This window comes from Alexandromys fortis, unplaced genomic scaffold, assembly GCF_014885135.2.
Source record: "Alexandromys fortis isolate MF-2015 unplaced genomic scaffold, M_Fortis_MF-2015_v1.1 scaffold_9, whole genome shotgun sequence".
In the NCBI taxonomy this organism is placed as follows: Eukaryota; Metazoa; Chordata; class Mammalia; order Rodentia; family Cricetidae; genus Alexandromys; species Alexandromys fortis.
This window is the reverse complement of record NW_026067892.1, coordinates 20,138,414-20,150,635: the sequence shown is the minus strand read 5'-3', so window position 1 is coordinate 20,150,635 and position 12,222 is coordinate 20,138,414.

Here is a 12,222-nt window from a genome sequence, read left to right as displayed (position 1 = left end):
GGGGTGGTTGTTGGGCGGATTCTGGTGGAAGGGGGGGGGGGGGGGGTGGGCTGGGGGTGGGGGGGGAGAAACCTCTGTCAACACTTGGTGGCAATCACCTTTACTTGCTGTACCATCTTGCCAGCCCTCCACCCTACAGACCCTATTTCTGGGGAAGGTGGGAGGGTCTGTGTACCATCAGTGGTGTGAGGCAGTTCATGGGCTACTCACCTTCTGTAGACAGCACGGCAGGAGATGGAAGGGAGAGAAAGGCAGAGGCAGAAGGTTATTGGCTGGTTTGATATTCCCCCCCCCCCACCGCCCATGAGGTCTGTGGCCCATGCCACCACCCCATCTGACCAAGGTCTCAGCCCAGGTATCTGACTGCAGGATGGTCCCAAGACTGCCCTTGCCCCAGCTACAAGTCAGGGGCTGGGGAGACTCTGGGTCCGGACAGGGTTACAGTTGAGTGGGGCTCTCACCCAGGACCCACTCACCACAGTAGAGTCCACCTTGGGGCCACCGTCATCTGCTACCACTGTCAGTGTGTAGAAGTCACCTTTCTCCCGGTCAACCAAGCCTTTGACTGTGATCACACCCTGTGGGGGATGGAGGCAAACATCACAGTGACATCAGACAGCGGTTCCATTCATCTTCTCCCACCTCACTCTGCCAGCCATGTTTCAGTTCATTGGCCCAGCCTTATTTTCCCATGAGGCTGTTGGCTGAGATCCCATTGCGTATGCATCCCATCCAGATGCCTGCCATCTCCTCTATAAGGTTTCCTACCTCCCAGCCAAACAGGTCCTCTCTAGGTAGAAGGCCCAGCGGTACCTACCATCACCCCGCCGTGACCCTTTCCCCACATCTTCACGGACTGCTCAGATTCACATAGTTTTTATGCTCTCTTCGATTCCCTGTCTGAGAGCCCCGTTCAGCTAATATTCCCAGTCTCTCCAAGGGCATGGCCTGGCACGCTGCAGGTACTCTGAGTGACTCTCATCCACCTTGGCCAGGGCAAACAGCACACGGGCAGGCTGTTGGTTCAAAAGGTGGGTTCTGCATGTGGAAGAGGCCGGCCTGACTCTGCTGGAACTCTGTGCACAGCAAGACTGCCTTCCAGGAAGCCTAGGAGGTTGATGGTAACTGCCCTTCTGCACTACGATGGTGCAGGATACCAAGTCGTGCCCCCCCCCCAATCAGACTGGCCAGCAGGGATTCATATGTTGCCTATAGTCAAAGAAGGGATTCTAGAGAAAGGGTCATTAAAGCAAAGGGGGCTAACTAGCTCAGGATAGCTACTGAAGAGATAGAAAGGAGTTAGACCCGAAGTGAAAAGGGAGGTTAGACTCCTTGTATAACAGTGGGTTAGGAAATAAGACAGAATGCATGACCCCTTAGAATATCCTGGTACTAGGGGCATCTAGGGAGAGGAGAGGAATGGAGACGGCATGACGGAGACTGTGCCTTCATGCTGGAGCCTTCAGAAAATCCCTTGGGAAAGCATCTGGACCGATAAATATTTGCAGGTCCTTTATTTATTTTTGTCTTTTAGAGACAGGGGCTTGCCATGTAGCCTAGGCCGGTCTGGATGTCTAGATCCTTCTGCCTCAGCCTCCTGAGAACTGAGATTACAGGTGTTCTTCTGGGGACAGGGTTGTGCCTGGAGGGCACCCGGAAGCACCCAGAACTTGCCTTATGTATCTCTCAGTCTGCTCATATGAATCCTTTGGAACAGCCTCTGAATTGGCCGTAGGAAGGAAGGAAAATGTTTCTGACGTGGCTGTAAACGGCTACCTGAACTTCAGAAGGGGTCCTGGGAACTCTTATTGCAGGCTGTAGTGATATTTTTTTAAAAAAAAGCTTGCCAGAAGATCAGAGACTAAAACAGCCCCACTGGTCAGCCTTAAATACCGGGCAGTGGTGATACACACCTTTAACCCCAGTAGCCACACTAGTTTGCCACAGAAACCAGGTGGTAGTGGTGCACTAGAGAGGAATATAAGGAGACAATTCTCACACATAGTCTCATTCTGAGACTCCTGGAGGCAGGATCGCCATTTCTGACTGATGTAGAGTAAGAGCCAGTGACTGGCTGTTTTGCTCTTCTGACCTTCAGGTTGAACCCCAATTTCTGTCTCTGGTTTTTTATTAATCGTGCTACAGCAGGTTAGTCAGGGAACACAATAAATGGCTGGTGGCCTGCACCTGAAGTGAGGCAGACTGCCAGCCATCACTACCTTCCCCTCTCAGATCCCACTCAGTGGAGCTGCTCCAACTTGACCCAAATCTCCAGGTACCCAGTGGGCAGCAAGAACCTAGAGTGAGGGGATCCCTATACATTTTGGTACCCAAAGAAGTAGCCTATGGCTGCATGAATTTAGCAGGGAAAGTGTCTGGCTTTTCCTAATGTAACTTCCATTGCTTAATAACAAGGGTACCAGACTGCCTGGCTTTGTTATAGTGCCTTAAAATACTAGAAGAAATAAATGTTCCACCAGGATGTTTATCTTAAGGAGCGTGCCGTGCATCCAGAAGGAGCTCAATAAATGCACACTGTGACTGGGTGGTGGTGATGCACACTTTTAACCCCAGCACTCAGGAGGTAGAGGCAGGCAGATCTCTGTGAGTTCGATGCCAACCTGGTCTACAAGGAGCTAGTACCAAGAACTGTTACACAGAGAAATCCTGTCTCAAAAAAAAAACAAAACAAAAAAAAAAAACACCCTGTGTTGGGAGAGCCCTGCCATCCTACGTGCCTCCTTACCGTGACGGCATCTATCTTGAAGAGGGCTTTGGCCTGGGCACTGGTATAGGCATCAAAGCGGTAGGTGATTTGGTTGAGGTTATCGATGGAATAGGCTTGAACCCGCACAATCTCCGTGCCCAGAGCGAGGTTCTCCATGATGACTGCCTCGTAGGAGGCATTGGAGAACTGAACGGCCTCATCCAGCTCATTGAGAAGCGTCACGTAGACGCTGCAGAAGCCCTGGTTGAAGGGGGGCGCGCGGTCTGTGGCGGACACATTCATCAGGTAGCTGGTCTTTGTCTCGTAGTCCAGATAGTCCACCGTCACGATGAGTCCTGTGCTCTCGTCAATCTCAAACTTGCCCTCGGCGCCAGACAGGATGCGGTAGTTCACCAGACCACCGTCCCCTGCGAAAAGATACAAACTAAGTAGGCCCAGATGGGGGTGGGGCTGCCCTGTGGCTTCTTCAGTTGTCTACACCAAGGGCTGTTCCTGAGACACCTTGGCTGTTCCCTCCTCCCACCCCCAGGATACATTATCCCCAAAAGTTGTAGCCGAGGAGGGAGCAGAGGCCAATGCAGATGACAAGGCCCAGTACACTGATGACCCCCTCTGGGGCATGATATTGGCACTTGATGAGATGTGTCAGAGGGAGTTGGCTCTGCTCCTAGAACCTCAAAATTTAAGTTCAAGCCCCTGTCTTGACTGTTTGGAAAGGCAGGCATCTTGTAGCGATGTTTGGATCTAAAAGCTCTAGATACCCGCAGGGCAGTCAAGCCTTCATTTGGTTCCCTGGGGAAAGAGACTCTTGGTGCCAAGGAGTTGCCCATCCCCATCTACACACCACTGGCCAGGCAGGAGGCAGGCGGTTTGGGAAGGTAGGCAAGGAGACAGGCACAAAGCCAGTCAGCTTGGCAAGAGCACCCAGGACTTTACCAGCTTCCCAAAGGATTGCCTGTGCCAGAAGAGGCCTCAGCAACACACAATGCCCCTGACCCTGTGCTGACGTTCATTCGGAGACTGGCCCAGCTAAGAAGCCTCACAGTATGTCCCCGTCACTCATCCTGGGTGGCAGGGGCCAATGCTGAGGGGGCATGGGGACTACTGGGGTCATCAGTTAGAGGCTCGGTCTGCAGCCAGAGTAGTAGAGGTAGCCTGGGAGCCTCTTTTGGGGGCGGTGGAGTGGGGAAGAGCCCTCTCCTAACTGGACACAGGCCTGATAGGGAGGACACAGTATCCTGGAATCCTGCCCCCCCCCCCACCTTACACTGATTGCTGTGGCCACTTCCAGGGCTTGGGAACCTCTGTCAGGTTGGGGCTGCCTTCAAGCAGATCAGTTCCCTGCAGGAAGGATGGCTGTGAGGAGACTTGCAAGTACCAATCTCTGGGCATCCCCTGTGCAGCAGAGGGTGGCAGCTGCATAGAGGCATAGGCCTAGGCTAGCTTTTTGTTATGACTCCATTACTTCTCTCAGCCCTTTCTGGGCCCATGTCAAAGGCTAGAACTGGGCTGCTAGGTCCTGGGATGACCAATCTGGATGGGCAAAGCGTTTCACTCTCCTCTGCCCATCAGAGGTTGGATAAATTCCCAGACTCCAATCCTCTCAGGCCTGGGCATTTGGAAGGAGTGAATAACACCCAAGGAGCTCCTCCTGAGCCTGAGGGATGACAGAACCCCTTGGGCAATTGGAGGGTCACTCTGAGACATAGCACCCCTGCCCACCTCACCGCCTTACCAGTGTCTCTGTCAGTGGCCCGGACGACGATGACCGAGGTGCCGATGCCTGCTGTCTCTCGAAGGCCCAGGCGGTTGTACTGCTGCTGTGTGAACACGGGGGCCTCATCGTTGACATCCTCCACATACACGATCACCTGTAGGGACGAGTCAGGGCTCAGTTCCAGGAGAGTGGAGGCTGGCAACCAAGAGTATGTTTCCTGCTCCCTCTGACCAGTTGAGGACGCCCTTGGAGGGCCTGGCACTGTCTTATTCCCCCTTGAACCTGGTTCCTCCCGCAGGACCCAGCACATGGTGCCAGACACCTTTTAGTTCCATACTGACCTGGAGGAACCAGTGACTATCAGTGACCCTTTCGAGTAGTCAAGATTCTCTAGAACAAAATGGTAATTCACTAATGGCTCATGCCACACTGCCCCTGAGGTGGTTAGCAACACAAAATATGCCAAGTGTAGTAGTTTGCACGTAACTGGCCCCTATAAGCTCATAGGGAGTGGCATGATTAGGAGGCATGGCCTGGTTGGAGGGAGTGTGTCACTGCGGGAGCAGACTTTGAGGTCTCCAATGCTCAAGCTATGCCCAGTGTGGGCACAGACTCACTCCTGTTGCCTGTGGATCAAGATGTACAACGTTCAGCTCTTTTTCCAGCACCATATTCCACCATGATGATAATGAACTAAATCTCTGACACTGTAAGCCAGCCCAAAGAAATGTTTTCCTTTAGAAGAATTCTGCTGTCATGGTGCCTCTTCACAGCAATAAAAACTGTAAGTAAGGCACCAGGCCCATGGAAGTGCCAGACAGCAAGTATGGTCATTTGAATGAGAATGGCCCCCAAAGGCTCATTGTGTTTGGGTGCTTGGTTTCCAGCTGCTGGAACTGTTTGGGAAGGATCAGGAGGTGTGGCCTTGTTTGAGGAGGTGTGGCTTTGTTGGAGAAGGTGTGGCCTTGTTGGAGGAGGTGTGTCACTGAAAGTAAACTTTTTTAGTTCTCTCTCCTCCTTGTGTATCAGATGTAAGCTATCAGCTATTGCTTCAGGGCCATGCCCGCCTGCTGCCATGTTTCCTGCCATGATGGTCCAGGACTCTAGTCCTTTGAATCATTAGTCCTCAAATAAAATGCTTTCTTTTATAAGTGGTCTTGGTCGTGGTGTTTTGTCACAGCAATAGAAAAGTAACTAACTCCACCCAAAGATCAAAATGCATCTAGGTCAGACACAGGAAAAAATGCGGTGTCAGCAAGAGCAGAAGTCATCATGCTTGGGGCCTTGTGACCCTCACACAATCTTCGATGATTTCAGGCCAGATAACTGTGTTGGGAGAACCGATCCCTGGCTCCTTCTAGGGCCAGCAGTGAAGCAGGGGACACTCCTCCCTACCCATGGGGGTTTCCTGGTCCCCCTTCCGCTTTCCTGTGGACAGTACAGGTCACAGTAGTCAGTGGCAATGACAGAAGCGGTGTGGGCAAGATGGCCTCAGAGCATCTGCGTTTGCCACTTTGACTATATTGACAGCTGCCTCTGGATTATCCCAACACACACACACACACACACACACACACACACACACACACACCACCCCCCCCTCCCGGGTTAGCAGGGAATTTACTCAGGGTGGGTAGGGTGGCAAAGTCAGGGAATTTGTGGTGACTGGGGAAGTTCACAGAGGGTTCCTCAACTTCATTGCCTTGAGGTTCCACAGCCTGCCATGCTAGCCGTCTTCACGTCCAGACACCAAGAATCTACTATGCAAATGACAGTGTCTCCACCACAGAGCACAGCTGTAGTAGGGAACCTTCTAAATTTGGCTTTGCCCACAACTTGTTGCAGAAGATCCTGGGTGTGGTGGCTGTGGTAGGAATTTGCACAGATAAATTTCGGGAACTCTATGTAAACAGAAACGAACCCTCTAGCTTTCAAAACTCCAAGCCTTCCCTTTCTGGAGTCTGCTTGACTGTGACTTCTGGAGACCACGGGGAAGAAACTACCAATCTGACAGTGCGCAGGGAACAGGAGGGAGGTGGCGCGTAAGCTTGGCCACACGTAGCCAGGCTTTCGATGGTTCTGACTGCATTTTTAGCAGTAGAGAGAGGAGGAAAGATGGTGTGTGGTTTGTGAACCCGAGAGACACAGCTGAACAGGAAATATAGGCCATCTGAATTCTTGCTGAACAGGAGGAAGCTGCCAGCTGCCTCACAGAGCCAGACTGCTTTCTGACCAGAGTGTGAGCACAGGGCTGCCATTCCCTCCAACAGAGACAAGAGGGCAGGTGCATGCATACACTTGTGCATGTGGGTATGCATAGAGCATGTGTACCCAGAGATGCCCAACATCCAGAAGGATGGTTTCTCACCTTGCTTCCTGGCCCTCCAGGGACTGTCTCTAGCCCCTAAAGCAGGGACAACAGCCTACATGGCAAAGCTAGAGTCTTCACGTTGCCATCAAAGGTTCCTGGCTTTCCTGGGTCTCTTAGTGGTATGGAGGTTCTATATGGAAAGGGCCATCAAATCTCCAAGTTGGGGGGACAGCACCTGGATTCTTAAAGTTTACTCTTTGGGGACGAGGCTGTAGCTCCTGTCAGGACCCTGGAGAGCCTTCTTGGGCACTGTAGTCCAGAGATTAGTATAATATAGAGGTAAGAGAACAGTCTAGGCCACCTGCCTGGGGGTGAAGCCTGGCTCCACCCCATACTGCTGTGGAATCCTAACCCTAACCAAATTGGCTATTCCTCCTAGCCTCAGTATCTCATCTGCAGAACGGATGTGATGCAAGACCTATCTCAAAATGGGCTCGATTTCTTATTCCTCAGGGTCTTGAAGACAGAAGCACATAAGGGGCCTGTGGCTGTGGTTCAGGCGCCTCACCCCTGCGGTAGTACACGGTCTGCCTTTGATCTCTTTTACACTCAGGGGTGTTGCAAAGAATCTGGTTTAACAACAAGGTTGGTAGCAGCCACAATGATCAGGCACCAGGAGGAAGCTCCTGGGGAGGAGATGGGTGGGAAGGTGATGAACCACAGAGGGGGCTGTGGTCAGGAAGCCTGAAGTGCAGGGGTCCAACCTGGACCTCACTGATGTCAGCCACTCTGTTATCTGAAGAGATCCTGCTGAGGGAAGACACAGCCACAGACGTGCTCGTGAGGTGGATAAGAGCATGTCTTGCGGGGGACACTACTGTCAGGACTTCTGACATCATGTCAGCCACCATGATCTATGGGATCCAATGGACCTGATCCCCTATGCCATGTCCACTTGGACAGGTATTCATTCACTCGGGGTAACTTGTCGGGAGCCAACTTTCTCTCCCACCTCCTCCAAAGTGAGAGCAGGAACTGGGGGAATCCAGCTTTGGTCCCACTGATGGATCTGCATGGGTTCCAGCTCCTGTTTGGAGACGTCCATCATGGGCATGTGGGGAAGTGTCCCCTGAGTGAGTTGAGTGACAGCTGGCCGGGTATATTCTGCTAGGTGTCTCCAGTCCCAGAAAACAGCAGGTACTGATGGGCTGATAAATCCAGCTGATTCAGCCACACTCATGTCTGGGTAGAAGTTCCTGCCTGCTCTATTCCCAACTCCGTCCTATTCATGACAGGGACCATGTCATTCACTTCCTATGGCCTTAAGGGGCAGGGCCTATGGGCTGCTTCATGTGTGTGTTTGTGTGTGTGTGTGTGTGTGTGTGTGTGTGTATGGAGGGTGAGGAGGACTGAACATAAACAGCGCAGACAGGAGGCAGATCTGTGTTTGTGTGTCCATTAGAGAAGGTTCCTTGGCCTCAGCTGCCTAGTGAGGGTGGGTACAAGAAATGCATTTGATAGGGCAGCTGGGAATGGGATGGGAGTATTTTAGGAGCAGTTTCAAGAGAAGAAGCATTGATCTGGAACCAAAATACATAGTCTCAAGCCCTGTTTCTGCCTCTACATAGCTCTCTGTGTCTCTATTTCCTCATGTCGGCATCTAGTCCTCCTCGCTTATGTCTATGAGGTTTCCTCAATGCATTGTGCAGAGCTGGGTGGATATAAGGGACAGATCAGTGAGGAGCCCTCTTTCCTCCCTTAGGACAGATATAAGATATATAAGTGAGGAAGTATCCCCTTCCTCAGCTGGAGAAACTGAGGCACAGAATAAAAGGACAAATCCAAGATCCCTGACTGGGCTGGGCCCTTGGTGTCCTCAACCAAACTCCTTGTCCAAGATGTCAGTCAGTACCAAAATCTGTCCCCACCACGCCACAACAGGTCATCTCACCCTGACAGTGCTCCGCATGGGACCTAGGTCATGGTTGTAGGCCTCCACCATCAGCACATGGGAGGAGTTCCGCTCTCTGTCCAGGGGCCGAGGTCCTCGCACCAGGAGCCCGCTGCTGATGTGGATCCGGAAGTTGTTGCCATGGTTACCTGCATGGAAGGACACATGAGATGCATGAGCTGGACTAAGAGCAGGATAACTATAAGATGGAGGGTAGTGGGTGCCGGGCCCTAAGGCATGTAGGACCTGCCCACAGGACTTAGGAACTTGGCTGAAGCCCACATTAGCCTAACAGAGGGGGGCACATGGGCCTACCTCTTTCTTATATGAAACCTGGGGCCTTATAAGGCCTTAACCCTTGTCTCCAGGCCTCCACTTCCATTGGGGGTAGGGAAGCTTCAGGAAATTTCAGAAGGGTCTTGGACCCAAACCCTACTGTCTGTGAGTGAGGAATCTAGGGTGTAGTGGATTCAACTGGGATGGGTTGGTACCCACGGTCTTGGTTTCTCTCCAGGGACACACTTATCCACACTGAGCCCCTGGAGTTCATCACCCTTGATCCTAGAAGCCAGCAGATGAGTGGGTTTCATGCTCTGGATGTAGTGAGTGACTCGAGAAAGGGATCCGGATTCTAGTCGGTCCAAGGAGAATGACTCCCCAATGAGTTTCCCTGGATTCCCCTCCATCACGGTGACAACTTGGGAACACTGTAGCCTATGGAGATCTTAGGAACACGGCCAGTGTGCTGCCCTCTGCTTAGAATATATTTAACTTGGTGTAAACAATCAGAAGACCCACTTCCTTCCTGGGCTCCAGACTGTGGATACAATGCTTGGGCATCAGCTCTGGTCAGTCAAAGAGAAATATTGTCTTAGGGCAGTGGCCGTCCCTCCTGCCCTGTGGTAGCCCACTCACCATGGAGAATGCGGTACCAGACACGCCCAAACTCGCCCTCATCTGCATCCGTGGCTTTCAGCTGAAGGAGAAGAGACAGTGGAGTTATTCCTAGTTCCAAGGCAGGGAGCGGGGGATCTGTTTTTGCAGCTCCCCCAACCCCAGGCTTAAGTGTGCATCCTTTTTATTGTCCACAAGGACACCCTGCTATCTATGGTCTATGCTGGCACCAGGACCGTCCCATCCCCTCTTCATGGGGTACAGGGGCACATGTGGGATATTTCATCATCACCCTCTGGCCCAGGCTGGAAGAGGCCACTCCATATCTCTATGATCCCCTACCTGTGAGGCTCGTGACATCTTAGGAACATCACTTGGGTGACTGTGAAGAAGCTGTATTGCTGAAAAGCCTACCCTAGCATGGGTGGAGATGTTTAAAAGCTGCATCCCTGGAGCTCCCTGACCACCCTGCCGAGAGTTCTACTGAAGAGCTTCCTGGGATCTGTAAATAAACTATTGCTTCACCAAGGTAGCATTGGGTTGAATCATTTGTTTTATCGCCAGTGTCCTCTCTGGGGTGAAGAGATGTTTGTATATATTTCCCTGGGGAAAGCCTGGCAACAAAATTGGTATCGATTCCGATCTGAATATGAAGTGCACCCCGCCCCCCAGGCTCTTGAGTTTGAATACTTATCCCCAGATGGTGGCACTGTTTGGGAAGGCCGCGGAAACTTTAGGAGGCAGTGCCACGTCCTGGGAGAAGTGGATCACTGGGGGACTGGACTTGAGGCTTTATAGCCTGACTCTACTTCCAATTCACTCTGCTTTCCCAGTGTGGATGCAGTGTGACTGGCCAGCCTCCTGCTTCAGTCACCACGCCTTCCCTGCCTGCTGCCTTGATGGACTGGTATCCCTCTGAAACTGTAAAGCAAAAATATGCCCTCTACCCCTAAGAAGCTTTCGTTATGGTACTTTATTAAAGCATCGGGAAAATAACTAAGACACTACCCGTACAGGGACCAGCAGACCACATCTGCCATGGTGCTAAGACGTACCTCAGAGGCTGATCCATCTGAGGGGGCACTGGAAGCCTTTGCAACATGCAACTGCAGTTCAGACGTCTGTCCAAAAAGAACTTGCCTGTGTAAGGGAGGGGTTACGATAGGAAAGTGGCATGTGGATGCCTTCGATTTGGGAGGAAAGATGCTGAAAGGGGAGACCGAGATGGAGGTGTTAGCCTGCTGCCTCCTATGACTGGCAGGATGCAAGGGAGAAAGAACGCAAGTTAGAGCTGCGACCAATAGGCTTCCTGAGAGGCAAGGACTTGGGACCCACGGAAGGGACAGGAGACTAAAGAGGAGTGACATGGAAGGGAGAGAAACTGCTTCTCAGTCAAATCTTTAATACAGAGAAGCCAGGGGGGAAAAGTCGATGGTCCAGCATACAGACAGAGGCCTTAATTAAGGCCCAGCATGATAAACCATGATAACCGGGGACTACTTAGCCTCTAAGCTGACTGAATCGGAAAAGACTTATTATCATTTATTTGTACGTATACATGTAGGTATGCCACGAGTGTGTGAGTGCCTGCAGAGGTCAGAAGAAGAGGGTCTTGGATCCTGGGAGCAACCAGATGTAGACGCTAGGGGTGCGAAGGAGCAAATATCGAGCTTCTAGAGAGCAGTGAGCACTCTTAACCACCAGGCCATCTCTCAAGCCTCAGGGGAAAGGCGTTTATACAAGGAATAAGAGTCTCTCTGTCTTATGCGTGAGGCCATGGGACACACAGGCAGATGGGGATGGCCTGAGTTGTGTGGAAATAAGAAACTAAGTGATATAAACACTCTTCCTCCTTGAGCGGAACACGGCACAGACCGAGACGACAGGAGGAAAACAAGTCCCTCAGACAAGCCAATAGGCAGCCTTGGTTACGTCTCAGACCTTCGTGGCTAGCGGGGACTGGAGGGCAAAGAGGAATGACAGACATTGCTAAGGGAACGACTAGGCATGTGAGAGGTGGTGAGTAATGGCCAGTTGGTGGCTTTGAGCTCTGTGTTTACCAGAGAGTTACAAAAGAAGTTGATTTTCCTAGGGACGGGTTTGGGGCTTTAGTGTCTTTGCTGAGCTCCCTGGTGGAGTGTGACCTTTATAATGTAGGAAAAGCTCTGGGGGGGGGGGATCTAAATGATTCAGACCAACATGTAAACTGGCTCTGTAAGGCATTAAAGCAAAGATGAGGGGAAGACAGAGGGCCGGAAGGCTATCTCCAGGTCACCCAAAGAGCAAGTGTGCAAAGATTTGTGTTGAGCCAAATGCACCAGGGAAGGGATCGACGGAAGGGCAGATGCTGCGCCTGAGAGCTTCTAGAGGCTTCATGGGAGAGGAAGGAGCAAATGGCAGAGTGAAACAGGTGACGAAGACCGTCCAATGAACGGGCGGCTATCCTCTCAGAATAAACTGTGCACATTTCCCGCTTCAAGAAAGGGCACTGGGCTGCAGTGGTGACATATGCTTGCAACTCCAGCACAGCATGCAAGACCCAAAGGACTGTCTAGCCTGGTCTACGTAGCAAGTACTAGGCTAGTCTGGACTGTAAAAGGAGATTCTATATCAAAAACCTC